We start from the raw sequence: 10,267 nt of genomic DNA, 5'->3' as shown, positions 1-10,267 counted from the left end.
TGACCCGAAGTGCCCAAAACCTAGTTACAAGGCGTTTCTCTATGGTTTGGCCAGCTAACCGAGATCCTCTTGTATATCCTTTGAAGCTCAAGACTTGGGAGAATCTTTAGGCATTTCCCTCATCAAATGATGGAATTTACAATATAGTGCGGGCGCCAATTACATAAGTATATGGACATAGTTGTCGTCGTAGAGGAATGTGTTAACCATATGTGGTTTACCATACTTTCCTTCCTAAACTCGAACACGTCCTCATGATCGGTGTAAGAAGTTGTCGAGGCACACAGGGAAGTGTCGCACTTAGATCTCTCCAAAAATGAGAGGGGGTGGGGGGTTAGTGAGATGGAAAGACATTAGTGGAGTACTGGCAATTAAGTATCCATCTAGTCATATGGCTCTTATGAATTTTTTTTCACGTATATACCCAATTGTACTTTTTATTTTTATTTTTTTTTGTTTTGCTTTTTTGTCACCTTTGCAGGTTGGACATCCTCTTGAGAGGAGTAAGAGTACTTGAGTGATTAGACTAGCATGGAATACCTAATGACCAGTATCTAATAGGTGGCGGTGTTAATGTGGGGTTAGTAAAAAACAAAGGTGCAAGTGGCGAGGGGGGAATTCTGGAGGGACAAGGAGGTAACTCGCATGGAAACTTCTTGCGCTCCGAGATGTATGTTGATGGCGATGTAAATGTATGTATAGCATCTTCATCAAGATAATGTAATGGGTATCTTGGCTCCTGTGGGTGTTGATTTATTGGGGGTCGATTTTCTCTCTTTTTCTTTTAGTGGTTTGTCTTCTTGTGTTGTCATTGTGGCTCATAGGACTAGGATCCTATTTTGATGAGAGTGGTAGTTGATGGTGAGGATCCATAAGTGTTGAGCATAAGCAAACGTGGTGGGTAGGATTAATGAGGCATGAAGCATAGCTATTAGGGTGAAGCGGGGGTGATTAAGAATTCCAGGTGACGAGTCATACCATTGACCAGGCTTGCACCCTCCATGGTCCCCCCATCCAGAGATGTATCTGAATGGTTGTCGATCATGAAGCTTTGTAACCTGATATTTAATTTTCGACCATATATATAAATTGTATGTATATATAAAATGTATGTAAGAATAACTAATTAATTAATATAAATATAACATCATTTATTTATACCTATTCATAATGTTGTGGAAGAATGAATGTATCACGTAGATCAGTCCATAATTTTGTGGAGTCAACTTCCATGAAACCTGATCTATCTCTACAGGATAGTTGCACCTTGTCCTTTCATGATCACTTTAAACCATTGCACATTAAAGACGAACATGTAAAAGGTTAACCGGAAATCTATTTTTAGAATATCTTGAATCAAGCCAAAATATTCTATATATGAGATACAGATGTTTGTGTCACTTGCACTTGTTCGGCTTTGTTGCTCAACCTTTGCCATCACTCCACAGTCAAATGTTGTACGATTTTTGTCTATCATCTGCCTCCAGTCAAAAATGTCATTCGTATGACCATAATGCTCCAAATGATAAATACTACAAAGTAACACACACCAACGTGAGATAATAATCATCTTTATTTTTGCACATAAAGAATGTAGTAATTATTTGCACATGAAAGAGTCATACAATAAATACAAGTAATGTAGTAATGATCATTAATTATATACCTTTTCACTGCAACCTCTAGAGAACTCCCATTCGATGCCAGTGACTCTTTGACCCTCTTCTCTCGAGCCTTTGTTAAAGCATTGTCTAGCCATCTTAGGCTCATGAAAGGAGGCAAATCCTCCAATTCCTTAGGGTACCTGATGTTTCATTGTCTATTTTGTCTCTTAAAGGCTTGTCGTGCATTTCTTCGTTCCACCTTCGCATCTTCAACATACAAAACTTGTTGACCTTCTCTGCTAGTGTTGAATTCATTCTTCGGTCCTTTCCTTTACCTTGAGGGACCTCACCAACTATCTTCTCATTGTCCTTATTTATCCACAACAGAGGCATATCCTTGTCCTTTCGACCAAGGATCTCAGAAATGTACACTAGTGACTCTTGTATTAGCCACCCCTTAGCCATGCTCCCCTCAGGCCGCCTTGCTCTTTGCTGCACAAAACCTTTGAGAGTTTTCATGAATCTTTCCAAGAAAAACATCCAACAGCTATGTACAGTACCTGCTATAGATACTTCGTCCACCACATGTACTAGTAGATGCACTTGGACTGTTAGGATGCTTGTCGGAAAGTACTTCTCAAGAAGACAAACTTCTTCGATTGAGTTAAGCTTGGCTTGTTCGATAGAAGAAATGGGAACCTCCTTCTGTGAAATCCATCAAACAAGGGATGACAGCTTGTGTATGGTTGAACGGAGGTCAGGAATCGAGCAATCACAAATCGCCAACAACCGATAAAACAAACTACAAGTAACAAATTGTTGCGTAAGAATTTTTTCACAAGCTCACATAAGAAAGTTATAGTAATCAAATATGTAGAATATCATCAAAGAATTAGAATTTACCTAGAGAAATTTGTGCCAGTCATGTGATTTTATACCATTGAGCTTGTCATTCTTTGTAAATGCACCACGAAGGCAATGCATGTGTCCTGTAGGAGTACGAAATGATGAAATAACCCCCTTCACCCTTTTATGTTCCTTTTTGGTAAGGATCCAAGGTACCTTAGGTAATTCAATCCTCCCATCTCCATGTACTCTTGCCCAGTATCTTTCCATGATGTTAGCTTCCCTAAGGTCTTCACGTGCAGATCTACTATCCTTTGCCCCAATGAGATGATCCCATATTAGACTCCCTACATTTTTGAAGATGTGCATGGGATCTAAGAGGTGATTAATCAATAAATCATCCCAATATGGGAGGTCATGAAGAATAGAAAGCCTTTTCATAAATCATCCCAATATGGGAGGTCATAAATCATCCCAATATGGGAGGTCATGAAGAATAGAAAGCCTTTTCATTCCAAATGGCAAATATGTACCCCTACCCTCTAACCATAGTGCTTTTCAATCGCTTGCTTTCATTGGCCTTGGTGGTCGTCCAAGCGATCCTTCTCTTAAGTCATGATCTAGTTGAGGGAGAAAGATTATATGTCCTTGATATATCATCTTCTTTAAGGCTTCTGGTCTCCTTGCATTCAACATTGGTCCGCAAATAGGACAAGCATGATATCCACTAGTCATAAGCCCTAAGAATCATTGAGAAAATTTTGATTAGAACATACATTTGTATTAAGAAAACATATATTTCTATTAAGAAAACATACATTACCTGAGCACTCTCCATAGCCAGGAAATTCATGCATTGTTTACATTAAACTTCCCTTGATGTGTATTTCAAGGCTTGCTCATATCATAAATGGTGTTGTTCTAGTGCGCCTTTAAGTTGTAGGCCATAAGATGTTGTACTCCATATCATTATCAGAGTCCTATAAAAGTAAAATTGAGTCATAAGCACACACATGCACAATATAACATGAACATACACACACACACAAACACACACACACACACACACACACACACACGTGCATAAACATACATAAACATGCTAAAATACAAAAATCATTAGCTATCCCACCAATGCCAAAATACTAAAATGAAGACCTTCTCGGTAACTGCTCAGCCAAATCATCGCTATCATGTCCCAACCAGCACTAACACGGTACGGCGGTCTATTCGGTGAAGTACTACCAGGAATTAGATCAATGGCATGATCTTCTGGCCTCTCAGGAGGAAGTTCTCCTGGCAATGACTCATTTCTCTATTTTTGTGAAGGGTTTAAACCAGTGATTTTCCTCTCACATAAATGTAGTGGGTGGCTTAAGGTAGTATTCAGTTTGGAGCCTATGGTTGGGTGGCGAGTGCTAACCGTAACCCTATCTATTTCCTTGTTTGTTTGTGATTACAATGGGTCGTGTGCGATGTTGCAATGCTATGGACATGCTTCCCGAGCTATCAAATGTGAGTAATTGACCTTTCTTTATTGGGCTAGACTTATACACTATTGCTGGACCTTTGGTGTTTCTGTTTGGTGCCTTAATTTTATGTACCCTCTTAGGTATCCAAAACTTTGTGACACGTTGGCAATATCCTTGTTTTGTTAGCATTGCCTTTGGTACCCAGCAACTTTAGCTGGGGCCGTCCGTAGCGACAGCTTCGTCGTTATTAAAAGACTTAAAGCTGCCTAGTTTTGGTGGCGAGGAAAAGGAGAGAAACAAGGATTCAGTCAATATGTTTCTAGCGAAGTGGTCAGATTTGCACGCGCTGCGACAGCAGCCTAGCCGTATACAGCCCATAGAGGCTAGCCTCTCATTAACCGGCAAAGCGTACAAGTGGTGGATGAGTTTGACAACTCGCCCTTCACAACATACATAAAAATACCCATGCACTCACAAAATTGTCTCTCTCTCCCTCTATCTCTTTAACACACATATAGACATAATCACTCAAATAAACATGTACTTATTTTCTCCTCTCCCTTGGCCCCTCTCTCACTCATACACTTACTCTTACCTCTCTCTCTCTCTCTCTCTCTCTCTCTCTCTCTCTCTCTCTCTCTCTCTCTCTCTCTCTCTCTCTCTCTCTCTAGTTTGTATACATTAGTTTATTTGTTTTTTGTGCGTTACACACACACACAATGATGCATCTGAGGACCTATATGTGAATGCATCAATTTGGGTTCGTGGGAAGTATCAAAAGGTTACTACCCTGACTTGGCTTTAAGTACTTGATTTACTCTCTCTATTTGATTGCTAAGTCTTTGGAGGTTGTTAGGATTAGTGAACAAAAATTTTTAAAAAAAAGCCTTGTGGGTAGGCCATGCTGGCATGGCCTTTTTTTTAAAAAAATTTATTTAGAATTAGTAAACAAAAATAATAAAAAAGGCACCTTTTTAATTTTTTTTGTTTAGGATTAGTAAACAAAATTTTTTTTAAAAAAAACCTTGTGGGCAGGCTATGTCGGCGCCGTGGCTGCCCACATGGACTTTTTTTTATTTATTAAGGTCTAACCTTTCATGCGGGCTCGTTTGCAGGCCTATCAAGGTTCTAGAAGGTGCTGCAGGAGGAGGACGTGGCGATCGCGATGGCGGTGACTCCTGCTATGCCTTCATAGGTGTGTTGATGGGAGCAGAAGAGAGGTCTAGAGTGGGGAGGTATCCGTGCTAGTCTCACCACACGAAACCCTTATTCTAATAGAGGCAAAAAGGGTGGAGGAGGCCAAGTGGTCCAAGGTGAAAGAGGAGAGGGAGAGAGAGATTGAGATAGCTAGGGCAAACAACGTTTCATTGTGGCTCTCTGTCTCCCATTTCTACAAATGCATGGGCGTGATTAAGTCGGCTACCCAATGCTGCAAGACATGGTGCAACCGCTCTGCACACTACAAAAGAGAATCCAAGACTGGCAAACCCTATGAGGCAAACAGTCCTAGCTAATGAGAAATGATGTCAGAAAGAATATGCTTCCCGGCTACTTTGACCATGAGGTTTTTTACTCCCTCGATAAATCTCTTGGCATCAACTCCTGCTCTGCTCCTGACATGATCTTCGACAGCAGGTGGCAAGTCACAAATGATGGGATTTTGTTAGATATTGAGCACCCCTTGTTGAAGAGAATCTATCTATGAATGGTGAGAAGGAGATTGACAGCCCCCCAATTGAAATCCTCACTTCATCACAAGGTTAGATGAGGAGAAGAATGAAAATTTTAGCATGGATGGACGTGAGAAGAAGAACCTGATATCCTACCTGGCCAAAAGAAAAGGAAGTGGCCCTCTATTGGAGAATGTGGCGAGTTCACTAGGGAATTGTGTACTTTACTAGAAAGTAATAACATAATTTTGATAGCCCATATGGATTCCCAAAACCTCAATTGTCATCTTGATAAAACCCAATGGAAGGAGCATGTCGAGAGCCTTGTGCTTGTGCTAGGGAAGCTTGTAGAGGCATTAGTAAAGATTCCAAACAAGCTTTAAAATTACACCATATTTTAAGCTTGGCATTTTCTTAGATTGTTGAGAAGATGTAGCTCTCTCTCTCTCTCTCTCTCTCTCTCTCTCTCTCTCTCTCTCTCTCTCTCTCTCTCTCTCTCTCTCTCTCTCTCTCTCTCTCTCTCTCTCTCCGATCACCCCCTTTCCCCCCTCTATCACCTCACCGACCACTCTTAGTTTTTTTGCTTCTAGAGATTATAAATATATAGTGGAGCTAGCGAATGTCAAGGGCACATGGGTATGGGACAAGTATGTGGGGTCATCTTAACCTACAGATACAAGGCTATGTCGACAAGTTAGGCTTTGAGATTACTTGACTAGCATGCTTTGATATCGTGCTAGGTAAACAATAGTATGCAAGGAAGAAGCCAATAATGGACTTTAATATGCATGTTTGTCAGTTCAAGCACCAAGGGAAGCGTTTGCTCATCAAGGGTGAACCAGATCTTCTCAATCGATTGTTGGTGGCTAGAATGTAAGTCCATTTATTTTTGCTATTTACTTAATTTAGAAAAAATAGAACTCGAGGTGGACAAGGGAGTCCAATTTTGTTGCTCATGATTTAGCTGAACAATTTTAATCATACTTTCACGATGTTTTTAAATATGAACTTCCTCCTGCTTTACCTCCATGTAGGAATGTTGAGCACAGAGTCGAGTTGATTCCAAGAGCAAACTTTGTGAATAGACCTCCCTATCACATGAGTTTGAAGTAAGAGAATGAGGTAAAGAATGTGATAGATGAATATCTTCAAAAGGTTTGATATGCCCTAGCTTCTCACATTTGCCTCCCTAATTTTACTTCTTAAGAAAAAGGATGGTACTTTTCGTATGTATGTTGATTACAGAAATATTGAACAAGCTTACAATTAAACATAAGTACCCAATGCTAAGAATCAACGATCTCTTAGATACCTTGCATGGTGCCGTAATATTTAGTAAGACAAATTTAAAAAGTGGTTACCATCAAATAATGGTAAGAGATGATGATGTATATAAGATAGCTTTCAGGACCAGTTTTGGTCTTTATGAGTGTTTGGTGATGCCGTTTGGGCTAACCAATGCTCCTACTACTTTTATGATATTCATGAATGACATTCTTAGGCCATTCATGGGTTGGTTTATAGTGGATTTTATAGATGATGTTCTACTATACAATAAGTATATTATAGAACATGAATATCACCTTTATACAGTTTTTCAAGCTTTAAGGGAAAACTCTTTATATGCTAATATGTAGATAAAACAACATTTTGTTTGGTTCAAATAGAATATTTGGGTCATATTGTTTCACCTGATGGAGTGGCTATGGATCCCAAGAAAGTCACGGTAATTTCTCTAGCCAATGCCAGAGAATGTCATTGTTTTGCGATCTTTTCTAGGACTTTCTGGTTTTAATAGATAATTCACAGAGACTTACTTGCCGCACCTATGACCGATTATTAACTACATATGGTTAACACATTCCTACAACAACTATGTCCACACACTTATGTAATGGGCGCCCACACTATATTGTAAATCTTGTAATTTGATGAGGGAAACACCCTAAAGATGCTCCCAAGTCTTAAAACAATGAGTCATGAAAAATATTCATGAGTCATGAGTTGTCGTTTGCAACAGGCTATCTTGATTTTTTCACTAGTCCTAAATATTGATCAATTTTACAATCTTTTGGAGACATTAAAGAGAACTGTTTTTATAACTTTTGCAAAATAAGTATAGTTTCAAACTTCTTTTAAAACATGTAAATATTGTTAGTTTAAAGGTGAAAAAATTTCCACTTTTCATGTCAAATACCAAAATGGAAAAAACACAGTCAATGACAAGATCTAATATTCTTTAAAACTACTACTAATAATTCACATATGTCTATGTACAATGTATAATACATTATTTACTTAGAATTACAAAAATGTGATTTTTCTTCTAGAAGAATTTAACTAACTTCATCCCAATAATTGCACTTCATCCTAATCATTGGATTAGAGCATATATTTGATGTTAAGATAAGTAGGTATATGGACCATAGCCATAGAAGAGGCTTATTTGAAAGAAACGAGTTCTCTAGATTTAGATAGAAAACCAATGATCCAAACGGTCAAATTTTAGACAATAGTGAGTACTACAATTTATTAGTTTACTTTATTTTAATCTAACAGTTCGATTTAGAGTTAATCTTTGCAAAAACATAATTTATAGTTTATAACAGTTGGATTTTGAGCCATGAAAATGACAATAGATGTCCTTTTGATGAAAATTTGGATTCTAGAATCCACTTTGTTGACAAAGTGGATTTTAGAATCCAAAACTCCATTGAGAGATTGACGTTTCTATTGTGATAGTGAAATTTCTATCCAAAAAAAGAGAAATTTTGGTCCATAATAACTGAAAATTTCACTTTTATTGAATGAAAAATTTAGTCTATCGACGGAAAGAAATTCCATTGATAGAAAAAAAATTTGTCAATGAGAATTTGGATTCTAGAATCCACTTGGATTATGGATGAGAATTATGGATTCCAGAATCCACTTGGATTATAGAATCCAAATTTCCGTCGATGGATTCAAATTTCCATCGACGAATTGAAATTTCCATCGACAAATTGAAATTTTCGGTTATTATGGACCAAAATTTCTCTTTTTTTAGACAGAACTTTCATTGTCATGATAGAAATGTCAGTCTTCAGGATTCCAGTTCTAGAATCCAAATTTCTATTATTTTTCAAAATGACAACTGTTGTCATTTTCATGGCTCAAAACCTAACTGTTATAAACTAAAAACAGTGTTTTTGCAAAGACTATAGCTCTAAATCAAACTATCAAATCAAAATAAAGTAAATTGATAAATTGTAGTACTCACTACCATCTAAAATTTGATTGTTTGGATTGTTGGATTTCTATCTAAATCTAGAGGCATCTTTGGTTTCAATAAACCTCTTCTATGCCCATGGACTCCATATACCTACATGTCTTAATATCAAAATATGCTTATATTCAACCACCATTGGATTAACCTTGTATACAAAGGAAATTTATTTTCTTAGACAATGCACTAGCCCCATGTAAGAGAGTTTCATCAAATTATATTGGGTCTAAAATTAACGTCAATTTTACCACCTATCAGTTTGTGGATAACACACAGTCTAGAAACCTGTATTGATACAAAACTTATCCATGCTCAAGGGAAAGTATGATCTAGATATACTTAAACAAAACAAAAAAGGAAAGAAAAGTGGAATTCGATGACATGTGGACATGCTTAATTTCCATGGTATAGAAATTCTTGTGTATGGATTTGAGTTAAAAAATTCTGGACACTTGTGCCAGAAAATAATTGATATTTTAAAGAAAGTTCCAAATGACTCTCCTATAGTCAATTGGAAGAGTTTCTTCTCCTTTGTAGTTCTTTTTTCAATTGGACGTTTTTAGATTTAGAGTAAATTGTAAATAATGTTTTGTGCATTCTTTTTTCACAAAAGTAGTGGTTTTTTAAAAATGTTTGACATGAAAGTGTCTTTTGTCTCCATAAATTTGAAAAAAGGTACATTCTGGAATTTTTTTTCAAAAATAGAATTGAGTTGTCATTTCATGATTTTATTGTCGTTTTTCATGACTCGCTGTTTTGAGCTTCGAGGACAGACAAGATGATCTCGGTTAGTTGTCCAAACCATAAAGAAAAACCTTGTAAGGATTTTTTGGGCACCTCGGGTCACTTACTCTTAGGTAGCCTAGTGGGAAAAGGCTAGGAACTATAAAAGCCAATTTCTCTTGTTTGTAACTCATTCTCCCATTTATGCAATAGATGTGGAGTGTTCTCTCTCTCTCTCTCTCTCTCTCTCTCTCTCTCTCTCTCTCTCTCTCTCTCTCGTAACTCTAATCTAGTATGTTTGGTGTTAGGGTTAGGATTTAGGAGTGATTAGTGCTAATCACTTATTCTCTCTTACTTCCCTCTTGCTTCTTCTCTCCCTCTTGCTTGAGTGATTAGGGTTGGATTAGCAACCACCTCGATATGATGAGTGCGGGAGTATAGCGGTGACGGGGAGTGCCAATCCGCTACTTGTCAAAGCCTTCATTGATTTGAATCCGACAGAGTCTCCATAGCCCGATGCCAAGTAAGTAACTATGGTATTCGGTTTTTGGTTTGTTTGATTTGGTTGATTGACCTTGCTGGTCCTCAACAGATGAGTCCATGGCTCTTTTATATGGATCCATTGATTGATCTTACTGATCTTCAACGAAGATTCCATTTTGATATGTGAATATATTGCCGAGTACT

At 37.7% G+C, this 10,267-nt stretch overlaps 1 pseudogene; it reads left to right on the top strand.

Annotated features, from left to right (window-relative positions):
- The first annotated feature begins 2,220 nt into the window (after nt 1–2,220).
- Nucleotides 2,221–5,975, top strand: LOC147603684 (trihelix transcription factor ASR3-like; annotated as a pseudogene).
- The last annotated feature ends 4,292 nt before the right edge of the window (nt 5,976–10,267 follow it).

The sequence above is a fragment of the Cibotium barometz genome, chromosome 63, assembly GCF_041138505.1.
Source record: "Cibotium barometz isolate CiBa-2024 chromosome 63, ASM4113850v1, whole genome shotgun sequence".
Classification (NCBI taxonomy): domain Eukaryota; kingdom Viridiplantae; phylum Streptophyta; class Polypodiopsida; order Cyatheales; family Cibotiaceae; genus Cibotium; species Cibotium barometz.
The sequence above is the reverse complement of the archived record's forward strand: the minus strand, read 5'-3'. Positions and strand labels throughout refer to the sequence as shown.